General features: G+C 40.4%; 1 pseudogene; it reads left to right on the forward strand.

The window, feature by feature from the left end:
* LOC115493569 (chloride channel protein B-like) overlaps positions 1 to 14,142 on the forward strand; it is a 77,124-nt pseudogene that overhangs the window by 43,458 nt on the left and 19,524 nt on the right.

Below are 14,142 nucleotides of genomic sequence, written 5' to 3' on the forward strand. Positions count from 1 at the left end.
GCAGTTGCAGGTCAGGTGAACTTGGTCTATCTTTGTGCTTAGTTATAGTGGTTGTATGCAACCATGGAGGTAAAACCAATCAGGTAATAATAATGATATTGAGGGTCATAAAATATTAAAATATACTACATACCTCACCACTCACCTGAACATACAGTCACTACATAGGGAGAAAGGACAACTACACTTAGAAGAGGTGTTTTGTGTGAGACACCATGATTTGTGCACATGATTTTCTACAATCAGAACTTCATGCCAATTCATAGTTTGTGATTGTGGGGACAGCGATGCCCGCACCATGCCTTGTACTGCCCAACATTGTTCTGCATGGTAACTGATGTTCCTGCTGCTAGATCTCCTGAGCTGGACTCCTGTTGGAAGATGCTTCATCCCTTTTCTAGCATCCTTCAAGATAACGTTTGTCCAAGGAGCTTGTTCTGTCAGGAAACAGGAGTAAGGCAAAATAAGTTTATATCTCCTGAGCCCAGCAAGAAGGAAAAAATTTTGGATTTGTTTGCATTTTAAAATATTTGTCACAATGCCAAGCTATTTTAAGCAATCTGGCTACTTCATCTCTACTTACTATCCTCTTCTACATCTGAATTATCACAAGCCACCTGAAATATGGGAATCAGATATGAATTTTAATGTAAAAGTCATGCTTCAAGCTGACAGGGATGGGAGGGGGAGTTGTCACTGCATCAGCCAAGATTCTCTGGTGGAAGTGTTGATTGATAACCTATACCTGGGAAAGGAGGGGAGCACTCTTCTCCTTTCAGTGGACTGAGTTGCTTTCCATTCCCTTGTGAAAGAAGTAGGTAGTCCTGTGTAACCATTGCCTTCATCTCCAGGGATATGAAAAAATGCAGAGTCCTTTGTTCCATTTTTTCCTTAGGTAGAGTTCACAAATGATCCAGTCCTCCTCACTGGTAGTGCTGGCTGTCATGCTGGCCAACATGGTTGGTGACTTGTTCAATGTATCCCTGTAGGATTCCCTCATGAAGCTGAAATACATTCCCTACTTGGATGTGGAACCTTTTGCTCATTACAGGAGAAAATGGTGAGGTCTCTCGTGTTGCTGATCTGTAATTTTTCTGTGTCATGTCTTTTGCAGAGGCTGTGTGGCTTTCCTGAGACCAGGAGCTTAGAGAGAAAGATGGGAAAATGGAGACCCTGATCCTGAGCAAGGTCCCCATGGTGTGATGTGCTGTACAGAGAGAATGAAAGACTCTCTTCAGGCTTATGGCAGGACCTGAATTACCACTGCCACTGGAGGCCTGAGAGCAGTAAGTGCTCCATAGTGCCCAGATGGATGCTGTTTATTAATGGTCCAATTAAGAATCCAGCAGAGGTTTTCACAGACTACTGTCACAATTTCTTGTGAGCAAAAGCTGTAGAACAGAGAAACAACAGCAGAGTATGGTGAAGTGTGGTTTGACTTCTGGATGACTGGTCTGGGCTTCCTGTTATGTTGGGTACCATAAGATGTACCTTTTCAGGTGGTGATTCCTGCCATCCAAGGACAGCAATTAAAGGGAGATAAGAAGAATTGTTTTCTGGAAGTGCTTGCTGATGACTGCACTAAACAGTCTTTACTAAACTGAAGACTAAATGAATAGCTTGGAAAAAAGTTGCACCCTTTATGTTTTTAATCTACATTAATCCAACATGTCCTGTGTGTCTTTCAGTGTAAGAACCAGTATCCAAATCTTCATTTTTTTCGTGGCATTTGTGCCAAGTAATAAGTACCATTTCCTCTCCTAAGTGTAGGTGTTGGGTCTTTATCTATCCTAGCTAGTGACAGCTCTGTATACCACCGTCTTCTATAAAATAATTAGCAGAAATGCTAATTCTTTGAGATGTTCTCTAGGAATTAATTAGGTCTATATCCACAGCCAAAGTTACTTGCAGGACACTTCACTTTTCTCTCAGTACTGAGGTTACTGGACAATCTTTTAGCTTCAAATGACTCTAGAAAAATAAAATGTCGGTGACTCACTCTGTCCACATTTTCTTCCAAATGTAGCCATGTCTGAAAGGTTTTAACAAGTACATTGAATGCTGGGTATAATCTAACAGTGTTTATCATGAGAGGAAAAATTGCCAGCAATGCAGTAGGAGGAAATAAAAACAATCTGTGACATTATGGATGACTTCTATATGTAACACAGCAGATAAAACAGAGAGGAAGAAGCCATAAAGTTTCCCATGGTATTCCAATTAGATGACAAGCCCATGGAAAGAATTATATCTGCTTTCCTAGTTCATAATGAGGTCCTATTCACTTGAAGGACATATATATACACATTTATATATATATAAAATTTCATTTTACTCCCACTCCTTCTTTTTTTCTCTCCAAGCACATTAAAGAAAGTTTCTGGATAACCTGATCACAGACTGTACCAATACTCTATAGCAAAATACATAGCATCACAACTTGGTAAGGATTTTATAGCTAGACACTTTACAGGCTGCCAAGTTTTAGCCTAAATCCTCTCAGACATAGTCTGAATAGGCTGATATATATCTCAAATAGCAGATGTAGTTGCTAAGCTGCTCTTCATCATATTTAAAAAGTCATGACAGCCAGGTGAAGTCTTCAGTGACTGGAAAAAGGGAAACTTCATACCCATTTTCAAGATGGATAAAAAGGCAGACCCCAGCAACTATCATAGACAGTGGATTTGTAACCTCAGTGAGTTTGTGGATGATAAAACGCTGATTAGTCCTGTTCCTCTGCTTGAGGGAAAGGATGCCATCCATAGGGCCCTGGGCAGGCTTGAGGAGTGGGCCACTGTAGACCTCATGAAGTTCAATGAAGTCCTGCACCTGTGCTGGGGCAATCACTGGCACCAGTACAGACAAGGTAATGAATGGACTGAGAGCAGCCCTGCAGACTTGAGGATATTGGTTGACAAAAATTCTGATGTGAGCTGGCAATGTGTAATTGCAGCCCAGAAGGTCAGTTGTATCCTGGACTGTGTAAAAAGAAATGTGCTCAGCAAATTTACTCTGCTCTTGTGAGACCCCACTGGCACACTGCATCTGGAACACTCAGGAGATGGATCTCTTGGAGCAGGTCCAGAGAAGGTCCACAAAAATGGTCAGATGGCTGGTACACCTCTCCTGTGAAAAAAGGCTGAAAGAGTTGTGGTTGTTCAGCCTGGAAAAAGGAAAACTCTGGGGACACCTTGTTGCAGCTTTTTTAATACTTAAAGGGGCTTACAGGGAAAATGGAGAGAGAGTTTTTATCAGGGCCTGTAGTGATATGAGAAGGGTCAACAGTTTAAAACTAAAAGAGAATAGGTTTAGATTGGACATAAGGAAGACATTTATTATGATTAGAGTGCCTCATCCCTGGCAGTGTCCAAGCCCAGGTTGGATGGAGCAACCTGGTCCAGTGGAAGGTGTCCTTGCCCATGTCAGGGGGTTGGAACTAGATGATCTTTAGGTCCCTTCTATAGGGACCAGACCATTCTATAAGCATATGATTTTATGTCCATGGTCTCTCCAGCATACTTCTTGGATACTCTCTTGCCTTGCTATCCTCCCAAACAAAAGAAGCTTCACCATTCAGCCACCTTACATCTCTGGGATTTGGACTGATCCCCAGGTCCCTTATAGCTTGGGCATCCCAAACCCTGAATAGTGACTCAAGAGATTTCTGGTCTGCCTCTTAAAGTAAAAAATATAATAATTGAAACAAATTATGAGTCCTAACATGAAGTCTTTGTAAGAATTTCGAGCCTTAGATCTTGTTACTTCACCTAGCATGGGAAATAGACAGATTAAGACAAGACAGTAAAAAAAAAATATTAGTGTCTTTACATGTTACCTTATCTCTCTTTCCTCGTTGCTTCTGAGCATCCTTGAAACTTTAGCAGAAGTTCTTCAGCAGAAATTCTACAGAAAGGTGTCTGGCAATGAACTTTTCTTTCCATGTGTTTTCCCTGTGGACCAAGGTTTCTCTTTCTTTTTACTCTCTGACTGATCCTGCAGCTAACAAGATGCTATGTGAGCCTGCCTATTTGCTTCTTTAGTCTTTTATCTCAGCGACCAATTTATGAAAGGCTCTGCTGTTTTTAAGTTCCACTTATTTGCGACACTTTAGTAGTATTTTTATCTTCAAATGCCTACACCCAGATGTCATTTTGTAGAGACTGTTCTCCTCCTCTAGTTGTGTCAGCTTGGTTGAGGGTTTGCTGCTCTGGGAAAGCTTGGGTGACACAGTTACATTTTTGTCAGGTTCTTCATCTTCTTTGTTCAGTATTATTCTGAAAGATCACAAGATGTATAAGCTGTGCATTGCTGGATTCCTCAAATGAAAACAGGGAGAGGGGTCAGCTATGTAGGAACTGGTAGCTAGCATGTATTTATAAACAGGTGATAAATTATATTTGTGTATGCAGAGTAAAATATTTGGATAACTAACAGCTTGCTTAAATGCCACATAAATTTGGATCCTCCTTCAATGGGAACTGAAAAAACCTTTGGTAAACAGCACCTGGTTGGTAGCAGAGAGGAAAAGTGACAGGCTCAGGAGAACCTGTGATTTTATGTCCTCTGCACCGGTACTGTAGAAGTATGAACCCTCTGTTACTTAGTTCTTCAATGGTGTTAAGGAAGATAAAACCTTCTGTGCTTGATCGTCTTGTTGATTCCTCTTACAGGTCTGGATAATATCCCTAGGCAGAAAATATGTTACACACTGAATGGAGAAGCAAAAACAGACCTTAGATGAGCAAAGTGGGGGGCAGCATTAAGGTCCAGCTCCATAAAGGAATGTGACTCCTAACTGCTGCAGAAGTCAGTGGGTACATTGAGAAGCTACATTATCTACACACTGGCTGTGAAGACATCTCTGTAAATACTGTTATGTACAAAACTGGTGGAAGTGAGACCTGGATCTTCAGTGGTATTTCACTGCTTAATTTGTATTTAGTCACTGTCATCCCTGGATGCTCTGCTTCCTATGGAGCAGGGAGGCTTAAGATTTGTTTTCTTAATCCTCATTATATTTTTGGAACCTCATTGATCACCCTGCCTGTTTTATTCTGTGCTCTGGGTGATAAGGCTCCAAACACAGCTGTATCTAGTGCAAGGCTGCTCCAGTGCACTATGATTTCCAGCTACATTGCACACTACTGTAAACACCCCCCTTATAAAATCTGGTTCACTGGAACACTCAAAGCTGCTGGCTGCCAGGGAATGTTCCTTAATGAGGGTAAGGAGTACTTGAACACATCTATGACTTGGCAACCCCTCCTGCTTTTTATAAGCTACTATACACTTCAGAGAGAAAATATCTTAGAGGCTACTTTTTAATGGGACAAGTTTACTTAAGAGCTGAGTGGAGTTGGTGCCAGTAGTTCTGTTTTGTTCTAGCTTAATATTGGCCTTGTCAAAGTTCTTATAGTGTCTCCTGGGTGTTTCTGTATTGCATACCATATAAAGCTGGTTTTGGGAGCCAAGAATTTTGGCTGGAATATATATTATAGTGGTCTCATTATATTTTTCCAAAGTGTATCAGAGGTGGCCCTATATTAAAGATCCTTGGAGCAAGGCTGATCTTTTTTCTTTCTCCCTTCTGGTTTTGCCTTAGCCCACACTGCAGACATTGGATCCAGAATTTGAGCCAACCCAAGTTTGAGGGTTATTTGGTATCCAAGGTCTTGGTTTGGCCTTTAATAAGATTTGGGTAATTAGTGATTTTTTTATTTTATTTTTTTTTAGATGATACCTTGGACTTTGAAAATCATCACACTGTAGGGAGGGTGCTTTTCGTTTGGGCTTGCACTAGCAACTACTACATGAAAAAATTCCTTTCTTGTCTTGCTGACATAAGTATTCACTCAAAGACAGCTTGCCAGCATGGTGCAACATGTGGTGCATCCTGTCTTGCCTCTCTGAGAAGATGTGTTTTATGACTGCTTGGTGCTTTCTTACTGACAGACATCATTAGGTCGTGGACTTGGCAAAGCTTTTGCATTTGAGGGCATCCAGCCCATCTTTTCTAGAGTGTTTGTGGGGGAAGCTGGATCCTTTTCTGGCTGCACAAAGGAAAAAGGGAGCTGCTGTAACAAGGCTATGCTTTGTCTTGGGAGAATCCTGGCTACCACAGAAAAGATGGAGAGAAGGTGTTGATATGTGGGTGAGATTTGTTAAAATTATGTTTGGGCTTTAAGCCTATGTTAGGTTTAAGAAAACATGGCAAAGAACCATTTTTATTCCTTTTTTTTTGCCTATTCTCCTGTGCTGGGTTTTGAGTTTGGTGTGATCCCATTACATGAGAAGCAGCTGTATGAGCCATGACCAGTGGAATTGAACTCCTGACAAAAATGCTATGGCAGAACCAGGTGCTGCTTTATGTGCACAGAAGAGCAGCAGCACAGCCTTGCCCTGGTTTCAGTGTGGTGCAGTTGGTGGTGCCCATTTGTGATGGGCAAAAGGATTCATTGCTCCCTCCTGTAGCTACAGCAGCTCCCTGTGGGACAGTGCAGCGTGTCTCCCTTCATGATCCTCTTAACCTGGCCAGGGGCTGATGCCAGCTTGCTTCACTCTACACCAGCTTTCAGACTGTGCTTGCAACCAGGTTATCCAGAACTGCTCCTAAAAGCAAAAAAACCAAGCAAAGAGTTGGTGAACATGAATCTGTGTGAAGAAGGTTAATCTGAACATGAATGGAAGGCAAACTTGTAGCTGGACAGAATTGCTGGTTTATATTAATCCAAATATTTATGTTATGGAGGCATGCTTTTCTGACAGGTGGTAGTAAACAAGGCTACTTAGCTCTGTAGTTTTCAGGAGACACGATTTTCTCTTTTCATAGGAATTTTGGAAAAAAACCCAAAACTCAGTGAGACTGAAGGAGCTCCAAAGATGAACTAATGGACCTATTCAGCTTCAATCTTCAGAGAAGAGAGACACTGTTTTCTACTGTTAAATTTCACCCCAAATTCCAAATTTTTCATGAAGTTATTTCAATGTCTAAACCCATTAGGAAAAAAAGTCACATGCAAACAGTTTTATCATATTGTGTGAATATTCAAAGGAGACAGGGAGAGGAAGGCTATATGGAGGGAAGCAGGTGCTGTTCTGGGAGTTCTGTTTTCAGGACCTGCCCCATTTTCTCATGTTTCTTTGACCAAACCAATTCATTTTCCAATCTTCTCAGTTACAGAGGGGAAAACAATGCCTCCATGTTTCATGTGCCTTTCAGTGTCTGTTGTCTTTGCCAAGTATTGTCAGTTTCTGAAACAAAAGAGTTTATGTAAAGGCAAAATTTCTTGTGAACTCTAAAAGATGATTTTTTATCTGCTCTCATTTTGACTATTTAATTAAGCTACTACCTAAAGGTACTACATGAATCAAAATGATTTTATCTATTTAGATTGGTGAAACCATATAACGAAGCCCAAGATTCCAGTTGCATTACTGTTTATTTTTAGAGCAGACCCTGAACATATGAAACAAATTGCCTTTCCCATGCTAGAGTAAATACCAACAGATATAACTCTTAATCTAAAATAAACCTTTCCCAATCTCAGCCATCCCCTTTCCTAAAATGTCCAGGATGAGAGCTGGCACTGTGCCCTCCAGGTTTGGAGCTGCAGGCTTCCACAGAGCAGTGGGTGAGGAGCAAGTGTGGAGCTGGCCGAGGTCAGGGATTGGAAGGGCTGGAGGGATTTGATTGGAAGGGCTGGAGGCTGAGTTCCAGCACACTGCTGACCGCTGCCCTTGGAAGTGCACTGCTAGTTACTGCAGTCCTCACAACCAAGGATACACAATTGAAGTTACGAATACAGGGATAGTGAAGACGAGCCAACAATCTGTCGGATTGAAATCCTTGAAGGACCTTGTAAATACTTTAATGTTTATACAGGGCCTGTATATTTTCACAATTACCTTTCCATGAGCCCAAAATGTTTTAACACTGGAATGTTTTCAGGCTTTAAGAAGTTATATATTCTGATATATCTGAAAACTGCAGGCTCAGCTTCTCTATTGGCCCATTTTTTCTCATGAAAAATTAAAGCTGGATTCCTTTTTACCACCAAATATGCAGAATGTAAATGGTGAGTTCTACCAAAATTATGTATTGATTATGATCACAGTGTGGTAAGAAGAAAATGGTTTGAATTTACAAGAGAATGTTGTACCATAAATTGGCAAAAAGATGCATCTGCAGTATTAGCCTCTATTATAATTAAGAAGTGATGAAAAAAATGACTTTTCTGTAGAAAGATTTTTGAAAGCAAGAAACCTATATGAAGTTTGAAAGGTTTGAGGCAGTTCTTTAAAACCTCAGGGTGAAAGTTTGGAGGCATTAAGACAGATCAAATATAGGGAATTTTGAAGCAGCTGAGTGTGCCTCTGGTTTCTGTCACAAGGCGCTTCTCTTTTCTTTCTAAAACAAGGTTCCTGTTAGAGTGTGAATGGGACTGTCATGGAGCTGGCACACCTGCTGCATGTATTAGACATGCAGTGACAATGGATTGGTACTTAATATGAGGCTCTGGCCCTTGCTGTGAGGTCCATTGTGGATCGGCGGTAAGATCCGTAGTGAGTGTAACACAGATCCCTTTTGGCTCATGGACAAGACTTTCTGCCTGATGTTGAGAGAGGGATAACAAATCCACAGTGACTTTTGGTGGTGTTTTCTGTTTCTGGGGAGTCCAGAGAAACCAAAAGAAGTGACTTCTGCACACTTTCTGCAGAAGGAAAGGCGCTGAAGCAGCATCTGGAACTAATAACCTGTGGTTCACAGCTCACTGGTGGGCAGCAAGGGAGCCACTCCGGCTCCAACAGGCCCTTACGTAAAACCTGCACACAGTGATTTTCAGCTGTGGGAAATTCGAAACGGCTTCTGCTGGCCCAGCGAGGAGGAGACTGCCTGACTGCCTTTTGGTTCACCTGGGACGACAGGCTCCCTGCAAGGGCATCACCGCAGCCTTCAGATGTGGTAGCACGCAGGTGGAGCATGCATATACACACATGGGGAAATCACATCCAGCCATCAAATGGGGTATTCCACTAATTGGAAAGTCTGTTCTGGTGTCTGGCCACCATTTGGCAGACACTGACAGTTTCCACTTAAAGCCAGCCAGCCTCACCAGAAAGCCAGCTGTGCGGCTGATCTCATGAAGATGTCATTGAACAACTGTTTGAACTCCTTCAAGAAATGGTGGGCCTGATTCGAGGCAGGCTGGAATCCCCTGGGGGTCTTTGCTAGATGTGGGAATACAGACATCCATTGATGTAATAGTTACACCTCAGTGTTTCTGAGTTGCATGTAGGCTATTATCTTCATTCTGGCACCAGGGACTCCTTCCAAGTTCACCTTAAGTTGAAATAGAGTCTCTTTGCTGTTTACATGTATGTCACTTTTTCTGTTCCTATGAGTGTTGCTATGTCCTCATAAATATTGGTAGTTGTCATAATGGTTGCCATGATGAAAAGACTTATTTATCAAAAAAGAATAAACAGACGGCACAAAATGTTTCAATGAATTTCAGCATGTTTGAGAAATGAAATACCCCTTTTAGAAATATCAGTTTTGTGAAGGTGTTAAATACTATTTCATACAATTGCGAGGGAGGTTTTTATTCAGCACACTCTGTGTGCACAGAGCAACAGCGGAGGTAAGGCAAAAAAAAAGGACAGAGAATAGAGTACTTTTATGAAAAGCCATAAAGAGATGATTATCTCCTTTTAGTTTTATTAGTAGCTGCCATTCAATACATGGAGTTCTGACAGTAGGTGAATGGGACACGAAAGCCACGTTAGACAGAAAAAGCCTGAGGAATCCTGGTGCTGGGGAGAAAGAAGGAAGGAGAAAGAGAAAGCAAGTCATACACACAAAAATCCTGTTCCCAGAATTGTAGGTGCATATATTGACCACATTTCACTATAAATACACTGTCCGGTGCAGAGACAGACTCTTCTTTCCTGGAAGAGCAGAAAGTAATACCAGCATCCAGGGTATTATTTTTAACACATTCTGCACTTGTAGTGGAGGGTCCTTGCTGCACATCATAACTAAGAAAAAAACATGTGCTGCACATGAATGGTATGTAAAAAGCAGGGGGATTAGTTAAAGGAATTTTTTTTAAATGATGGAAGTTTGTAGAAATTTGTATCTCAAAGTATTTTTATGAAAAATTATTTATGGTTCCTACTGTGAAAGAGCTATAGGAGGGTCGTAGTTCTTTCAGAAAAGGCGATGTTGATGTTTGAGGGTAAATGCCTTTCCCAAGGAAGTTGATTGTACAGGTGGAAGGAGAAATGTTTTTGCTTGAAGTTCTGGTTAAAAATGTCAAAACCTTATATTTACTGGACTAGGAACAGGGTGTAATCTGTATTTCTAGGTAACTAATGTTGTGTTTCAATAACCTGACTACACCTTTCCACTACAAAGTGTCTGATTCTCAGAGGGATTGGGAAATTTGAAATATTTGTTATATTTTTTTTCCATCTGTGTTATTTTAGTTTACTTGTTTTGTAAACTATTAGACCTAAATCTCGATACCCATTTTGACTAAAACATCAGCTGATAATCTGTGCCTGATTATTAAAACAGATACAGCTGTCAGTGTCCATTCCCAAAGATTTTAAAGCCAGAATTTTTAATATATTAGTCGGTGCTTTCTTGGACCAGGGAGAGTGGAAAAATGAAGGTGGCTGGTGCACTACATGAGGGTGGAGGCCCTGAATGAAGCTTTTATAAAAACTGTCTCATAGGAGAGTTCCTCTCTTCTTTCCAGTTTGGATTAGGGTTTTTGGCATATGTTTGCAAGAAACTCATCATGTTTTTGCGTTCAAACGGCAAAAGCCAGCTTAGTACTTTCTGATTTTCCCTTGGAAATTGCTCTGCAATGCTCCATCCAGAGAAGATGCATTTCCCTGTTTGTTTGGTTATAAGCAAGCTTATGAGGCATTTATTTTAGTGCTCAATTTACTTGCTTCTCTCACTTCTGTCTTCTCCATTCCTATGGAAGTTTGTTTGAAATATTTCTTTGAATTTAGATAGCTTGTACTGGTGTCTTTTTAAGAAATGACTTTCTTTGCCTCTGGTTGGTTATAATGCCAGGGCAGATGGATTTAACACAAGCTTAACCCTTTTGTTTTAAGAAAAGGTTAGTACAGGCTTAGATAATAACTTGGAAAATACAAGGATAGCTGAATAATTTGCATTCTTAATGCAGTAATAATCAGCAATGTGTTCTAGGGTTAGCCCATTAGACATCGAGATAGCTAAACTGACATTGGAGCCTTCTGTCTCTGTACACTTACACACATTCATAGATGTTCTCTCTTGAGCTGGCTCTGCATTACTTGCAGGGGTCCTTCTCTCCTGAACATTCAGCTGAGCAGCCTTGGCAGGAGGGTGTTTGCTCCTGGCCCTCTGAGAGCCTGGGTGCTACATCATCCCCTGTGGCTGGGAGATCCCAAGTGAGGATTTATAATCCCCATAGCTGAGGTGTGAACCCATTTTGGATTCTCTGATGTTTCAACCAAAAGTGGGCTTTTACAGGTCATGTCTGCTGGATGCCACTCTTCAATGGCCACAGTGCAGCACCTTCTGTTGGACTTGGAGAGCTGGTGAGACCAGATGTGTGTCAGACAGCTGCTTGTTGGAAATGAGACATTTCCACATCTGCTACTAATCACATGGAGATATGGCCAGTTTTGGACAGAAACACCAATGCCTTCAGGTTTGGGTGGAAGCAGTGAGCAGGTGCTGTCAATAGCTCTGAATATTTAGATGCCTGTACTCCCCTAAATACTGATACAGCTAGTGAAGGATGCTAATTACAATTTGCAATTTGTTTTTGGACTTGTAGTGTGAAAACTTAGTCAAGAATTACGACTTTTATATTTTTACCTATGGTTTTGCACATGGTGAATTGAGTCTGTAGTGCTTAAGTTGCTGTTTGTGTAGTTCAATCATGTGGATCCATTTCCACAGTCCTTTACCTGTTTATCCCAAGGTCACATGTACATCCTAATTCATTTATTTGTAGCTAAATGCCCTTGCATAAACAACTCCATCTATACAAAGTGGATAGAAGCTGCTGTTCTTTTAACTTACTAGTATTTTATACTGATGGTGCTGACAGGAAAAACTTAATAAGAATGAAGGAAAAAAAGGTAAAGGAACAGAAAAGCAAACTCTTGGAAGAAAATTTCCAAACATTCAACATTTTCCCCATCTTTCCCACCCTTTGTCCTCCTTGCCCCAATCCCTCTTTTCCAAAACACAAAGATCTTTCTATTTCTGACCTTTGTTTCTTCTTTGTTCTGCAATTTTTCAAGCATTAGAGAGAGACAATTTACCATCAGATTATGAGACCTTGTGGAAATCCATTTTCCTTTAGTGTACAGTAGTTGTTAAACATATATAACTTTCAAATCCTCTCTGGAAATAAGAGACAGGGACACATTCAGCTAACCCAAACAACACATTTCACAGTAAGCGCTGTTCTACCAAAAGGCCTTTAGACTGAATAGCTAAATGTCCCCTCATTTAAGAATATTGAGGGAGCCAGGATCAGGGGATGCTGGGAAGCTTGTTGTCTTACAGTCAATGTAAATATTTGTAGATATTCTGAAGGGAGTCTGAACCCTGCCAAACTTCTGGCTCCTGAATTGCCCAAAAGGATTTCCCACTTAGTTTAGTGTTCAACTAGAACAGAGACAGAGAGAAGCCGTAGGCCTGGTCTGCCATGCAAAGTTCCACTGAAGAGTGATTTTCAATAGAGCTAATTAAACAAAAGCACATCAGTAGCATGCATGCACTTACATCAAAGCACACAGAGATTTCATAGGTTTAATTTATCTTCAAATCAGCTTAAATGTGTCTATTTCATGGGCTAGCACTGAGTGGAGAAAATCAATTTTAAATTTAATTAAAGTGGTGCTCTTTTCCGTTCTTTTCCAATGTAAGGAGCTCTTATAGGCTTTTCTGTTTCCCTTTATTGATCTCAATGGCATTCTATGAACATGCTAAAAAACCCTTTATTTTTCACACAGCTTACTTGCAAAACTACTGAATTCAGTCATTTGCACATGATTAACATTTTTGCAGTACATATGTATTATTCTGTTACATAGTGAGATCCATATTGGCATGTAATTTTTAGATAAGCATTTTCATAGTTTGTTTTCACTAAATGTCTTGTTGAAAAGAAAATTCGTGGGCCTATGACAAGTATGCAGAAATCTTTTTTATGACTTTTAAGGCAAGGAAAAAAACAATTTGTATTTAAATGTATGCAATTTCCTGTGATGTTGTGAGTTTGTTCACAATGGGGTAACCTCAGTGGTGATAGATAATAAGAAAGCTAATATAAATAAATAAACTGTATTTATAAAGTAGTACCAGCTACAGGTCATCATAGCAGTGTGGCTTGTTCAATACTGGGATGAATATTCTGTTTTTCCAGCAAAATGAAATGTATTTTTTAAAAAAAGAACTTTCTAGCCTCAGAAAATGCATGAATAGTGGAGACTAGAACAGAATAACTCTAATACTTGCCAATGTTCATAACACAGGTAAGTAATTTTAACATCCTCCAACCTGAGAAGTTCCCTTGAGTTGATGAGCCTGTCCTCTTAACTGCTCAAACTTCTGACCATACTCAGACAAAAAAAACCCACCACAAGTATTAATTAAGCAATCCCCAAAACATCCTCCTGAGAACTATTTATACAAGATGCAGTGGTCAGTCGGGGCAGTAAAACAGTGGTTTACAAGAAGCCCAAATAAAACCTAGGACTGTCCTGAGCAGGATGGCCTGTGGCGAGTCAGTGGGTAAACATTCTCAGTGCAGAAAGAAAAAAAGGGGAGAAACAGCCTAAAACAGATGAAGGAAAGTCTGTGAATAAATCCAAGCAAGCAGCGTTGCCTGTGCTCTCATGCACCTTAATCCTTGTCGTGTGTTTGAATTAGGATTATGCTTCTCTCCCACCCACCTTTAAGTCCTTTTAATAATTTGAAACTTACATAAAATATGGAATAAATCTATTTGAAGAGAAGTTCTCTTGTACTGCAGGTTGTCTAAGGAAACCTCCATGTTATGATTAGATCTGTTATTGTTAGATCCTTAACAATTTATTTCAGCGGGAAAACTTCCATTA

This window comes from Taeniopygia guttata, chromosome 2, assembly GCF_048771995.1.
Source record: "Taeniopygia guttata chromosome 2, bTaeGut7.mat, whole genome shotgun sequence".
Taxonomy (NCBI): domain Eukaryota; kingdom Metazoa; phylum Chordata; class Aves; order Passeriformes; family Estrildidae; genus Taeniopygia; species Taeniopygia guttata.